This window comes from Felis catus, chromosome B1 (genome assembly GCF_018350175.1).
Source record: "Felis catus isolate Fca126 chromosome B1, F.catus_Fca126_mat1.0, whole genome shotgun sequence".
NCBI classification, from domain to species: domain Eukaryota; kingdom Metazoa; phylum Chordata; class Mammalia; order Carnivora; family Felidae; genus Felis; species Felis catus.
The window spans coordinates 110855250-110867760 of record NC_058371.1 but is presented as its reverse complement, the minus strand read 5'-3'; the positions used below and the strand labels follow the sequence as shown (position 1 = coordinate 110867760).

At 41.9% G+C, this 12511-nt stretch overlaps 1 protein-coding gene across 11 annotated transcripts in view; it reads left to right on the top strand.

Moving 5' to 3' along the window:
* The window catches only part of ALPK1 (alpha kinase 1), a 137615-nt gene that overhangs the window by 88842 nt on the left and 36262 nt on the right, over positions 1-12511 (top strand). The gene's annotated exons all lie outside the window — the stretch shown is intronic.

The following is a 12511-nucleotide window of genomic DNA, read 5'->3' as shown; positions in this document are numbered from 1 at the left end:
TCTCCTCAGGAGCCAAGGTGGTTAGGACAAGGGAGAAGAATGCATCTTCTTCATCAAATAGCTCTTCTTCTGGGGACCTATTTTTGGACTTGAACTCAATGTGTTGACTCAGATTATAATGCTAAATGTTTGGTCTAAATATTAATTTTTTTTAATTTGTTAATGTTTATTTATTTTTGAGAGAGAGGGAGAGAGACAGAGAGAGAGAGAGAGAGAGAGAGAGAGAGAATGGAGGAGGGTCAGAGAGAGAGAGGGAGACACAGAATCCAAAGCAGGCTCCAGCCCCTGAACTGTCAGCACAGAGCCCAACATGAGAATCGAACTCATGAATTCTGAGATCATGACCTGAGCTAATGTCAGATGCTTAACTGACTGAGCCACCCAGTCACCCCTAAATATTAAATTTTTGTTTTGTTTTTAATTTTTTTTAACGTTTATTTATTTTGGGGACAGAGACAGAGCATGAACTGGGGAGGGGCAGAGAGAGAGGGAGACACGGAATCGGAAGCAGGCTCCAGGCTCTGAGCCATCAGCCCAGAGCCTGACGCAGGGCTCAAACTCACGGACCGTGAGATCGTGACCTGAGCTGAAGTCAGACGCTTAACCGACTGAGCCACCCAGGCAGCCCAAATTTTTGTTTTTAACTCTGACATTCATCTCTTCTGTATTTTCTAAAAACCACCCAATACATTGAGCTGGGAAATTTCATCTTCAAAATGTTTGAAGATCAGATAACACCATGTCTGTCTTTGTTAGTATTGTATACCCAATGCCTATAAGATACATCTTATATCTTAAATATTTTGTTGGGTGAATGAATAAATTCTCAGTAAATCATATGCGAAGAATCATTTGCTACATTATAAAGCTTCACGTGCAAAATTTTCCCCTATAAATGGAGTGTATTGCAATAATGAGTTCCCCTTCATTTTTGAGATTAAGCTCATGGGCCCCAAATCAGTTCTGTCCACAGTCAAGTGTCACATCAACTAATATAGACTTTTGATTTTTCTTTTCATTTCGTTTATTTCCAGGTTAAGCACTCTCCAAGAAAATAGTTTTGCTATGATTTTAGAGATATTTTCATAGTTAAAAAAGAAGGAATAAGAATTCTAATTTCTCAGGCTTCTCTGACATTTCTTTGTCATTACATGTAACCATGACATTGGTATCAATAATAAATATTGTAGACATTTGTACATAAAGGTAGAGCCAATAGGATTTGCTGATATATTGGAAAAGAGAAGGAGAAGAGTCACAAACTTGGAGTCAAAGCTCTAAAATTTTGTCCTAAACAAATGAATGGATGATTTGTTTTACTGAGATAGAGACACCAAGAGAGAAGCAAGCAAGTATAGAAAATAAAGAGCTCTGTTTTAAATATGTTAAGTTTGAGGGGAACCTAGCTGGCTCAGTTGGTAGAACATGCAACTGTTGATCTGAGGGTCATGAGTTTGAGCCCCACATTAGGTGTGGGGCCTACTTAAGAAATAAAATAGGGATGCATGGGTTGCCTAGTTGGTTAAGTGCCTGGCTCTTGATTTCGGCTCAGGTCATGATATTAAGGTTGTAGAATAGAGCCCCATGTTGGGCTCTGTGCTGAGTGTGGAGCCTGCTTGGGATTCTCTCTCTCCCTCTCTCTCTCTCTACTCCTCCCCTGTTCTCTCTCTCTCTCTCTCTCTCTCTCTCAAAATAAATAAATAAACAACCATTAAAAAATTAAAAAAGAAAATAAATATGTTAAGTTTGATATACCTAATTGACAAGTTGGCTGTTATCTAGGCAATCTCATATACAAGGCTGCATTTCAGGAAAGAGACCAAGGATGGTATTGAAATTTGGGATTCACCAACAGAAATGATATTTGAGGCTATGGGAGAGTCTAAGTGAGTGCAGCTAGAGACGAGAAGCAGCTTTAGAACTTTTAGGGCATTCAACCTTCAGAGGCTGGAGAAGGATACTCCAGCAAAGGAGAGGGAAGAAAAGAAGCAATTGAAGTAGAATGAAAACCGGAGAACGAAATGCCGAAGTCACTTGAATAAAAAGGAGGGATTAATTGACTCAACCAAATGCTTCTAGGAGTTTGAATGAAGATTAATAAATGGTCGTTGGATTTGGAGGCTGTTGGCAACCTTGAAAAGGATGGGTTCAGTGGAGTGTTGGGGATGAAAGATATAGCTTTAAGAAAGAACGAGAAATGAGGAAGTAAAGACAGTGAGTTTAGACAACTCTTGAGATTGACTGTAAACAGGGACAGAGACCATGGCATAGGAGCTGGGGAGAGATTGCTGTGGACTGAGTACTTGTATCCCCTCACCTACCCCAAATTCATATATTGAATTCCTAACCCTCGAGGTGAAGTTTTTATGAGGTGAGGCCTATGAGAGGTGACTGAGCCATGAAGGCAGAGCCCTTATGAATGGGATTCATGCCCTTATGAAAGAGGCCCCAGGGAGACACAGGAAAAACATGGCGTCTGTGAACTAGGAAGTAGGGTCTTACCAGACACTGAATCTGCTGGCGCCTTGCTCTTTGGCTTCCCCAGAATTGTGAGAAATAAATGTCTGATGTTTATAACAAGGTTTATACCACCCAGTTTGTGGCATTTTATGTTATAGCAGCCTGAACTAAGACAAAGATGTACAAAGACATATGATTAAGGGAAAATTTTTTAAGATGGAAGACACTATGTCTGTATGCTGATGAGAATGATCCGGTAGAGACGAGGAAATTAATGATGTGGAAGAGAAAAAGGGTGTTGACAGGAATCGTGTCCTAGAGCAAAGAGGGAGGGATAGAACTGAGTATATAAATGGGAGGTTGGCCTTAACCGTGGCAAAGGGACAGTAGGCAGAAACATGGGTTCCACTGCAAGAGGGTTGATAAATCCGGGTAAGACAATAAGAAAGGTCTCTTCTCACTGACTGTTTTCTCAGTGAAAGAAGAAGCCAGGTTGTCCACAGAAAGCGTGGCACCTTGAGAAGAGAGCAGAAGGTGTGAGTGTAGCTGGACTGTCAGCTGTGCTGAGGGCCAACTTCATGTTAAGGTCATAAATTCAAAGTGTCATGGTTGTGTGTTTTCCTCCAGCCACATGCAATTACTTGGATAGAAGCTCAGGTTAGGCAGAAAAGTAGATATAATTTGGGGATTGTAAGTAGCAATAAGTAACACTCATTGTCACCTCCTGTGTTCAGAGCCAACTGAAAGATAGATACAAAAGAGCAGCCTTCATTATTCTAAAATGGATAGGAGAATGTAGCTTTAGGTATTCAGACAAGTGAGTTGGTAAATTCTCTACCCCAAACTCATTTTGTTGCTGGCAAGTTCCTTCCCTTATTGTAGAACAGGGAGAAGATTTTTTTTTAATTTTTTTTTAATCTTTATTTATTTTTGACAAAGGCAGAGAGACAGAGAGGGGAGGGACACAGAGAGAGGGAGGCATAGAATCTGAAGCAGGCTCCAGGCCCTGAGCTGTCAGCACAGAGCCCAACACGGGGCTCGAACTCACAAGCTGTGGGATCATGACCTGAGCCGAAGTCAGACGCCCAACCGACTGAGTCACCCAGGCGCCCTCCCCCCCTTTTTTTTAAATTTTGTTTTAATCTTTATTTATTTTTGAGAGAGAGCGAGAGTACAAGTAGGGGAGGAACAGAGAGAGAGAGGGTGACACTGAATCTGAACGAGGCTCCAGGCTCTGTGCACAGAGCCTGATGTGGGGCTTGAACTCACGAACCACGAGTTCATGACCTGAGCGGAAGTCAGACACTCAACCGTTCAACCGACTGAGCCACCCAGGCACCCCAAACAGGGAGGAAGTTTTGAAGAGAGGGGAGAGGAAAGGTCTGAACCAGGTATGCCCCCTCCCATCAGATAACTCATTCCACCTTTAGCAAGAGAAGGAATTGAGGGATGAGGAAAGTGGCTAACAGTCAGGCTACCCCAGGGATTCGCAGCTCTGCCTGCACATTGAATCACCTGGGGATATTAAAAGAAATCAATGCCTGCATACAATTCCCAGAGAGTTCAATTTAACTGGTCTGGGGTGCCATCTAGACATCTGAACTTTTTCAAGTTCCCCTAAGAGATTTTGTTTTTGAGAGAGAGTGCAAGAGGAGAGGGGCAGAGAGAGAGGGGGCTCCACACTAACAGCAGTAAGCCGGACGTGGGGACCGAACTCACGAATCCCAAGATCATGACCTGAGCCGAAGTCGAAGGCTCAACCGACTGAGCCACTCAGGAGCCCCTCCCTTAAGTGATTTTAATGTGAGGCCAACATTTTTCCTTAACAATAAATATAGTTGGAATTGCCAGATTTATGTGACAGAAGCAGAAAGTGACAAAGGCATCAAGAATGGGTTTTTTTAAGTCATTACTTGGATGCACTGTGGGAATTTAAATTTTTTTAATGTTTATTATTTATTTTAGAGAGAGAGAGAGTGCAAACAGGGGAGGGGCAGAGAAAGAGGGAGACACAAAATCTGAAGCAGGCTCCAGGCTTTGAGCTGTCACCACAGAGCCCGATGCAGGGCTTGAACTCGCAAACTGTGAGATCACGACCTGAGCCAAAGTTGGTGGCTTAAATGATTGAGCCACCCAGGTGCCCCAATGCACCGCAGGAATTTAAAGAGTCAAGTGAGAACATAGTAGGGGTCCATGGATTGTGGGGATGTCCCTGAAGGGTTGCAGAATTGTTGGAGTTGAGCTACTGAGAAAGGCAGTTAGAATAGTAGATAAAGATCAGAGAATCAAATGGTTAAGTTGAGATTCCAACTGGGCTGTTATCAAAATTTTAAGATCTAGGCTATGACTGACCATGGGAGTCGTGAGTATCATAGTCATAGGGACTACGGCTTGGTGTAGAGCAAGATCACTGGAGGTAAAGAGGCTGTGGCAAGAGAGATCAGTGTGCTAAGTGAATCATCGATGTGGATTTTGAAATGACCAGTGGTGACTGGAGTGATAGTGGCCATCATAACCTGGAAGAGACTAAGGCATGCAGGTCCCTGGTTCTCAGGGACCATGAGATACACTAGGATCCTGGGCAAGTGGTCATCTGTTTTGAAACTGCTTTCTTTTTCTTCTAAAAGACAGCCAACTCCATCTATGGTAGATATGAGGGAGAGAGGATGAAAAGCAGGGAGAGATGATTGCAAATGCTGTCTTTAGGTATATAGAGAAAAAGATGTGCAACTATTTTGCAAAAAGGACTTGCATGTTCTACTGGTAAAATGAAAGAAGATCAGTGAAATGTTAACCAGCCTTGGGCATAAACCTTAGGAAAGTTCGGTTCTTTTCCTCACATTTCAGCGGGTGGACAAATTTAGAGCATGACATGCTTGGTCCTCCGTTGACCTTGAGTAGTCCAATTGGACAGGTTCTACTCTTACTCTGCTTTCCTTATTGATGTATAACTATGCAGGCATCATCATTTTTCATTTGTTTATTCTGCTAATTCCTCACCTCAGGACATCTTCCCCCACTTTCCCCTGCCTTTTTCCAATCTCCCAATTTGCTATGCAGCAATAATTTCCCTTTCCACTATTCCTGCCAATTGCAATGCCAGATGGCTTCAGTTCTGAGTCCCCTCACCCAGCCCCCCTAGAGAACAGCTGCCATTGTCATTGCTGCAAACGCATCATGGCTTTGAACCCATAGCTGGGACCCAAACTTGATGCTCAGCATCGGGAGGGGCTAGCACTAATGCAAGGAACCATGAAAACGGCACACACTTTTCCTTGCTGCTGTTCAGCAAAAGCCCTTAGAAAAAGCTCTTTAGCATTTTTTCAATCATCTGTGTATTGAAATCTCATTGTGGAGTTTAATTCCTTTACCACCTGACTCAGCTTTCTAGCCGTGAAGTTCCCTTTGTGCCATAAACTCAATTAGAACCCCATATTTTCCATTCTGAAAACAGATGTGAAAAAACAACTGTGGGGCTGTTGCACACATGCACGCACACACGCACACACTCATTTGTAAGCCTGTCTCTAGAAATCCAGCACTCTCTTATCTACATCCACATATTTTTATTTAAACATGATCACTCAACAAGAAAAACACAAGTTGGTTTGAACAATCTGACAGCCCTTAAGTCAGGCTCTGAAGAAAGATAAAGGAATAGAATTCCTGTTCCTTTTTTTTTTTCCTTGAGTTATCCTATGTTGATTCCAACAACTAAAATTCTGCTACTGTGAGATTGTCTAAAAAGATCATATTTTTGAGTGCTCTGTGATGGCAGGTCAGTCATAGGCCTACAAACCCAGACAAAAGAACCCTGAATCAAATTCCATGTAGACCAATATGCATTTCAAAGGCACTGCCCATGTAGGCAGTGGGTTAGGGTTTTTGTGTTGTTTTCTTTTTCTTTCTTTTTTGGGGAGTGGGGGTGGGGGAGGGACTCTCTTTCATGTTAATCTAATTGTGCATAACCCAGGCACATTTTACCATGTAGGGAAACTTTCTCTTTTAGTGTCCTTCCTTGCCACACACTCTGGCCTCCTTTCATTACCCTCCTCCTGAAGTCAGAGTGCTCCCGGGGCGTACATTTGGGGGAGATTCCCAGGATGGTGATGTATTCGGCGTTGCCGCTGAGGAATTTACTATCCCTTCACTTGGCAGCAAATGAAAGTGGGTATTAATTTCTCAGAGTGCTGGTAGAAATGCGAGAGAGGGGCGACAAGAATGATACCCACCTAAATCTGTATGTAGTGCACAGCATGCCGAGGTTTCAAAAGAGGGAGAGAAAAGACAATGGCAAGAAAGAAAAGATTCTCCTGAGTTGACTTCTCTGCATTTTGCATCGTTAGGTTTTGGAGAGAGATGCGAGAAGCTCAGCCCCAAACGGAGTTAAATTATGCAGCTGTGGGGATGCCAGGTCCTCCAGAATAGGATGCTTCGTTTAGATTTTCCACAATGCTATTGAAGTGCTTATTTTCCTCCTGAAGAGACACAAACAGATGCAAACTTCTGTAAACACTTTAGAAATGAATTCAGTGAGTTTGGCCTCTCAGCAGTGCTCAATAGCTGACAGAAAAATGTCTAATTAGTGCAAGTGGAAATAATAGGGCCACTTGGATTCCTTCCATCCTCCTCCAAGTCTACTTTTCCAAGGAACTCAAAGGGCCTTTGTCTGGCAGGTCACCCTCTCTCAGGCTTTTGTGCTCCAATCTATTAAGAGTAGAAGGGGGAAAAATAGATTAGGCAATGTTCTCTGCTCAAATATATGGCGTGTTCATGCGGGATGCAGAATGGGGTGTTTGCAGCATCAGTTTACAGGTGCTTGGGGAGGGATTCCTCCATTGGCGACAGCCAAAAGCAACTCGCACGTGCTGCAAAGGCTCCCTTTCAGGAACCCGCTTTCCTTCACCAACTGCCATAAAGCCTGCTCATTTTCCTTTTTTTTTCTCAGTTTCTAGCAACATCACTCCTTAGAGTTGGCGAAGAGAAGAAAGAGATTAAAAGAAATTAGAGGCTTAGTTGTATTCTGAGATGAGCCTTATAGATGTTATACACATGATCGATTATTTCCTTTTCACTCTATTGAAAGTTCTGCTGACGGTTATTTTCAGAGCCTGTCTTTTCTTGTTATTTTGCCATACGGAGAAAAGGAGTGCATGAACTGACTTCTTTTTCCTATCCCCCCCCCCCACACACACACACAGTATTCCCTGTCATTTATTAAGCACCCACCATGTGCCAGGCCCTGTGCTGAGCATTTGACTCACATTTCCTCTAATCCTGATACAGCACTGAAAATAAACATTATCCACATTTCACAGATGAAGTCTTTGAGACTCCGAGAGGTTAAGTAATTTGCCATTGACAAATAAATGCCAGCTAAGAAACAAATTCAGGTATCTGTGGTTTCATTTCAGACATTATATATTTTTTAATCTCTAGAAGTTTGATTTGGATCAACTTTCACATCTCCCTTGTATATTTTTAACTCTACCTAATTTTTACTCTACCTTCTGAAACTTACGAAATACAGTTATAACTGTCATTTTGAGGTCGGTTTCTATTGATTTATTTTTCTTTGCAGTTTGGGCTTTTTTTTCATGCCTGGCAATTTTTGGCTGGATGCCAGACATTGTAAATTTTACCACATTGGATGGTGGGTATTTTGCAAGTCCATAAACACTTTTTTTCTTAATTTTTTAAGTTTTATTTATTTGCTTTGACAGGGAGGGAAAGAGAGAGAGAGAGCACACACACAATCAGGGGAGGGACAGAGAGAGGGGGGGAGAGAGAATTCTAAGCAGGCTCCATGTGGTCAGTGCAGAGCCTGATGTGGGACTCAAACTCAGGAACCCTGATATCATGACCTGAGCCAAAATCAAGAGTCGGACACTTGACCCGCTGAGCCACCCAGGTGTCCCGCCTGTAAATATTTTCGAGGTTTGTTTTGGGACTCAGTCAAGTTAGGAAATTGCTCTTTTTCAAGCTTGCTTCTAAACTTTCAGAGTAGACCAAGAGCCACTTTACTCTAATTTTAACTCACTATTGAAGTGATGCCCTTCTGAATACTCCATGCCCTGTGGACAACAAGGTTTTCATTTCTGATTGGTGGAAATATAAGACCTACATGAAGCCTGGGGACTGTTTCCTCTAGTCCTTTTAGGTAGTTCTTTCTCCAGCTTGATGTGGTGCCTTTCCATGAATGAGGTCTCCTGAAAACTTGAAGGACCTTTTCAGATCTCTGGACTTCTTGCTTTGTGCCCCTTTCTCTGTGAACTCTGGCCACCTTGACCGACCCAGACTCCTAGAAACTCCATCTTTCCAACACAGGAAGACCACCTCACAGAAGTTACTACTGGAATTGCAAAGTGTCTTTGCAGCTCAGTGTGAAGAAGGTCCAGCTGGAATAATTTCTAGCTAATCACCAAATCATCATTTGCTCTCATGGCACCAACTTTAGAGAATTTCAAAACAGTGACAGTGAAGGCCATCTCCCATAAAGTTTCTTTTCTTTCTTTTTTTAAATACATAACAAAAACACTCTTTTCAATTGTTGTGGGGTTTTTTTTGTCCCTCCTCCCCCCCCCCCCTTAGAATTTTCTCATCATAATAAAGGATATGGTTTCCTTAGAGCTACTGTTTGGGTTCAGTGAGTGATGAGTGTAGCCCTAGCTCCAAAGACCCAGTATCCTATGCCCAGATCAAGCACTGAGCAAAATCACCCTGATCAAACTATAAGGAGAAAGCAGAAGAAAAACTGACCTTTTAGACATTTGAGTTCCTCAAGTGTTGGCCAAGGATATGGAGAAATTTGAACTCTGTTCACTGTTGGTGGGATTGTAAGATGGTGGAATCTCTAAGGAAACCCAGCCTGGAGCTTTCTCAAAAAATTAAAAATAGAGTTACCATATGACCCATAAATCCCACTCCTGGATATGTAGCCACAATAATTGAAAGCATGGTTCTGAAGAGATATTTGTATGCCCATGTCATTAGCAGCACTGTTCACAATAGCCAACAGTTTGAAGCAACCCAAATGTCCATCAACAGATGAATGGATAAACAAGGTCTGGTACATATATACAGTGGAAAAATTCTGCCTTAAAAGGAAATCTTGTCACATACTATAACATGGATGAACCTTGAGGACATTATGCTAAATGAAGCCAGCCAGCCACAAAAGGACAAATACTGTATGATTCCAATTATTTGAAGTACCTAGAATAATCAAATTCATAGATAAAGAAAGTAAGGGGAACCTGGGTGGCTCAGTCAGTTGAACTTCTGACTTTGGTTCAGGTCATGATCTTACAGGTTCGTGAGTTTGAGCCCCACATCAGGCTCCCTGCTGTCAGCATGGACCTTGATTCAGATCATCTGTCCCCCTTTCTCTGCCCCTCCTCTGCCTGCCTCTCTCTCTCAAAAGTGAATAAACTTAAAAAAAAAAAAAAGTAAAATGGTGGTTATAGGGACTGGGTTGTGACAGGGAAGAGGAGTTGTTTAATCAGTATAGACTTTCATATTCACAAGATGGAAAAGTTCTGGAGATCTATTCCACAACAATGTGGATTAACACTAATGAACTGTACACTTAAAAATGATGAAGATGGTAAATTTCATGTTACATATTGTTTACCACAATAAAAAAAATATTTTTAAAGATGGAGATTTGGGTTCTTGCCTGACCCTGACCCTCTGACTTTATAAATTTGGAAAGTCACTTAACCTCTCAACTTCAGTTTCCTTACCTTACTTAGATTTTATAGTTACTCTAAGTTTAACTGGGCTAATGCACGTGAATGTTTTTCATAAACTGGATGGTGCTACAATGATGGAAACCATTTTTATCAGAGAGGTAAGGATTGAGAATCACCCTTGGAAAATAGCCTGTCACTAAACATTGCATCCCATGTAGGTAAACAATCACCCTAACGCTGAAGTGGGGCACCTACGAGAAGGGAGAACAGAACTAAACATTGAGCATACACCGAAGTGCAACCTCGAAGTGAGGGAACCCACTGTGGCTTGCTGAGTACCCTGCAGGATACATAGTCATGAGCAGGGTTGCAGGAAGAGTGCTGCACTTTCCAAGCAGACCTGTAAGGAAGCCTGGAAGTGGAACAGGCTGCCAGTTGTGCAGGGAACAGCTGAGGTTGCAAACTCATGGACTGTATCACATACACCTCACATAGGAAGGACTCTTGATCAGGGACAGGCCTTACTGAACAGAGTAAGGCATACATAACACCATAAATTTTCCTTTCCATTTGATTTACGGTTTCTGCATGTCAAATGGCTGACTTGTTCTTGCTTCAAGATTTGTGTTTTTCAGACTGATGATTTACTTGACAATTCTCAATAGAAGTTTTGAGCATTGCAGTTTTAGTTCGGGTTTTTTTTTTTTTTTTTTTTGGTTGGAAAGAACAGGTTCGCTCAAACATATTCACAAAATGGGGTGTACATTATTATGAAAACATAATGGAACAATAAAGGAGGCCTGTAACTCTAAAAATGGCCCTCATGAAAAGGTAAATTTGGATTCAGAGCCATCATTCTTCAATCTTCACTCTGCCATTGCCCATAAATATGACTTAGCTATATTCTATTTTCTGCTTCTTTCTACCCTTCTATATTTCTTAGTTCAGATTTGAAAGTTCATTTTTTCAAGCCAGGCCACAGAGTCGTACTCTTAGCCCGGTACTCTTGGGTTAACTTTGAGCTGGTGCATGGGCGGGGAAATGGAGTCAAGGGCAAGTAGCAAAATGCATAGCTATTTCAAAGGCAGGGACCCTGGGCAAAGCAGTTTTCCTCAGAAAGGGTTATGATATATCAGGCAATAATTAATGTTGGGATCTTTGAGAGGATCCAGGATTCCTTCCCTCCTGGATTCTGAGCAAGCTGAGAGAAAAAAAAAAAAAAAAAAAAAAGGTAGGCAGAATCAGGTTAAACATTACTTTTAATTCTGATAAAGACTAAATTGAAAGACATAGCCTCAGGGGCACCTGGGTGGCTCAGTCAGTTAAGCCTCTGACTCTTGGTTTCGGCTCAGGTCACAATCTCATGGTTTTGTGAGTTTGAGCCCCATGTGCTGCCAGCACAGAGCCTGCTTGGGATTCTCTCTCTTCCTCTCTCTCTCTCTCTCTTTCTCTTTTTCTCTCACCCCCCCCCCCCACCCCATCTCTCTGCCCCTCCCCGACTCGGGCTGTCTCTCTCAAAATAAACAAATAAACTTAAAAAAAAAGAAAGAAAGATATAGCTTCATATTAGAGTACAAGGGGTCTGCTAGCTGAACCCCTAAATTATGTAGACATCCTCATTCAATCACAGAAATTACTGAGGCAAGCAGAACACCACATAAAGGGTGGCTTTCTAGATTAGACTTATGATATGAAAGAGCAGAGAATCCTGTTTCCCTTAGACACCTGTTCCCAAGGAAACAAGAGAGAGAGAGAGAGAGAGAGAGAGAGGAGGTAAGCCAGACATGCCCAGTTTCTTCTTCCCAAATTTACCAGATTAGTCATTCCACCTCCCCTGGGGCAGAGTGGGTAAAGAAAGAGGCCAGGTGTGCTACAGTAAGTAAGTTCCCTTCACGTGGAAAAAAAAAAACATCAAAAGAAGACATCGTCCCCCCCTAAAATATGGCATCAATACCACAATGAGAGCAGTGATCAATTTTAACAAAAGGATAAATATAAATGCAAATTATCACTTTCCAGACTTCATAAACACAGCGATAGCTTAAAAGCTTTAATGAGTTGAGAGCATCAATATGAAAATAGAGGGCTTATTGTACTGGTTATTGGTAGGCTTTACCTGATGGATGAATACCTATAAATACAAATGTTATTTTCTATATGCGGTGCTATAGATAAGCACACCAAAACATATATGCCGAAAGCCAAATCACATGAATAAGCACCATAGATAGAATTCTGGAATGGGCCAGATATAAAAGTTTAGAACAGTTTTACTCATAGATACACAAGTATCAAATTACAACTCTGAAAGCACTGTTCCAAGCAGATTTTGAAAAGCAGAGATTATTCTCTCCCAG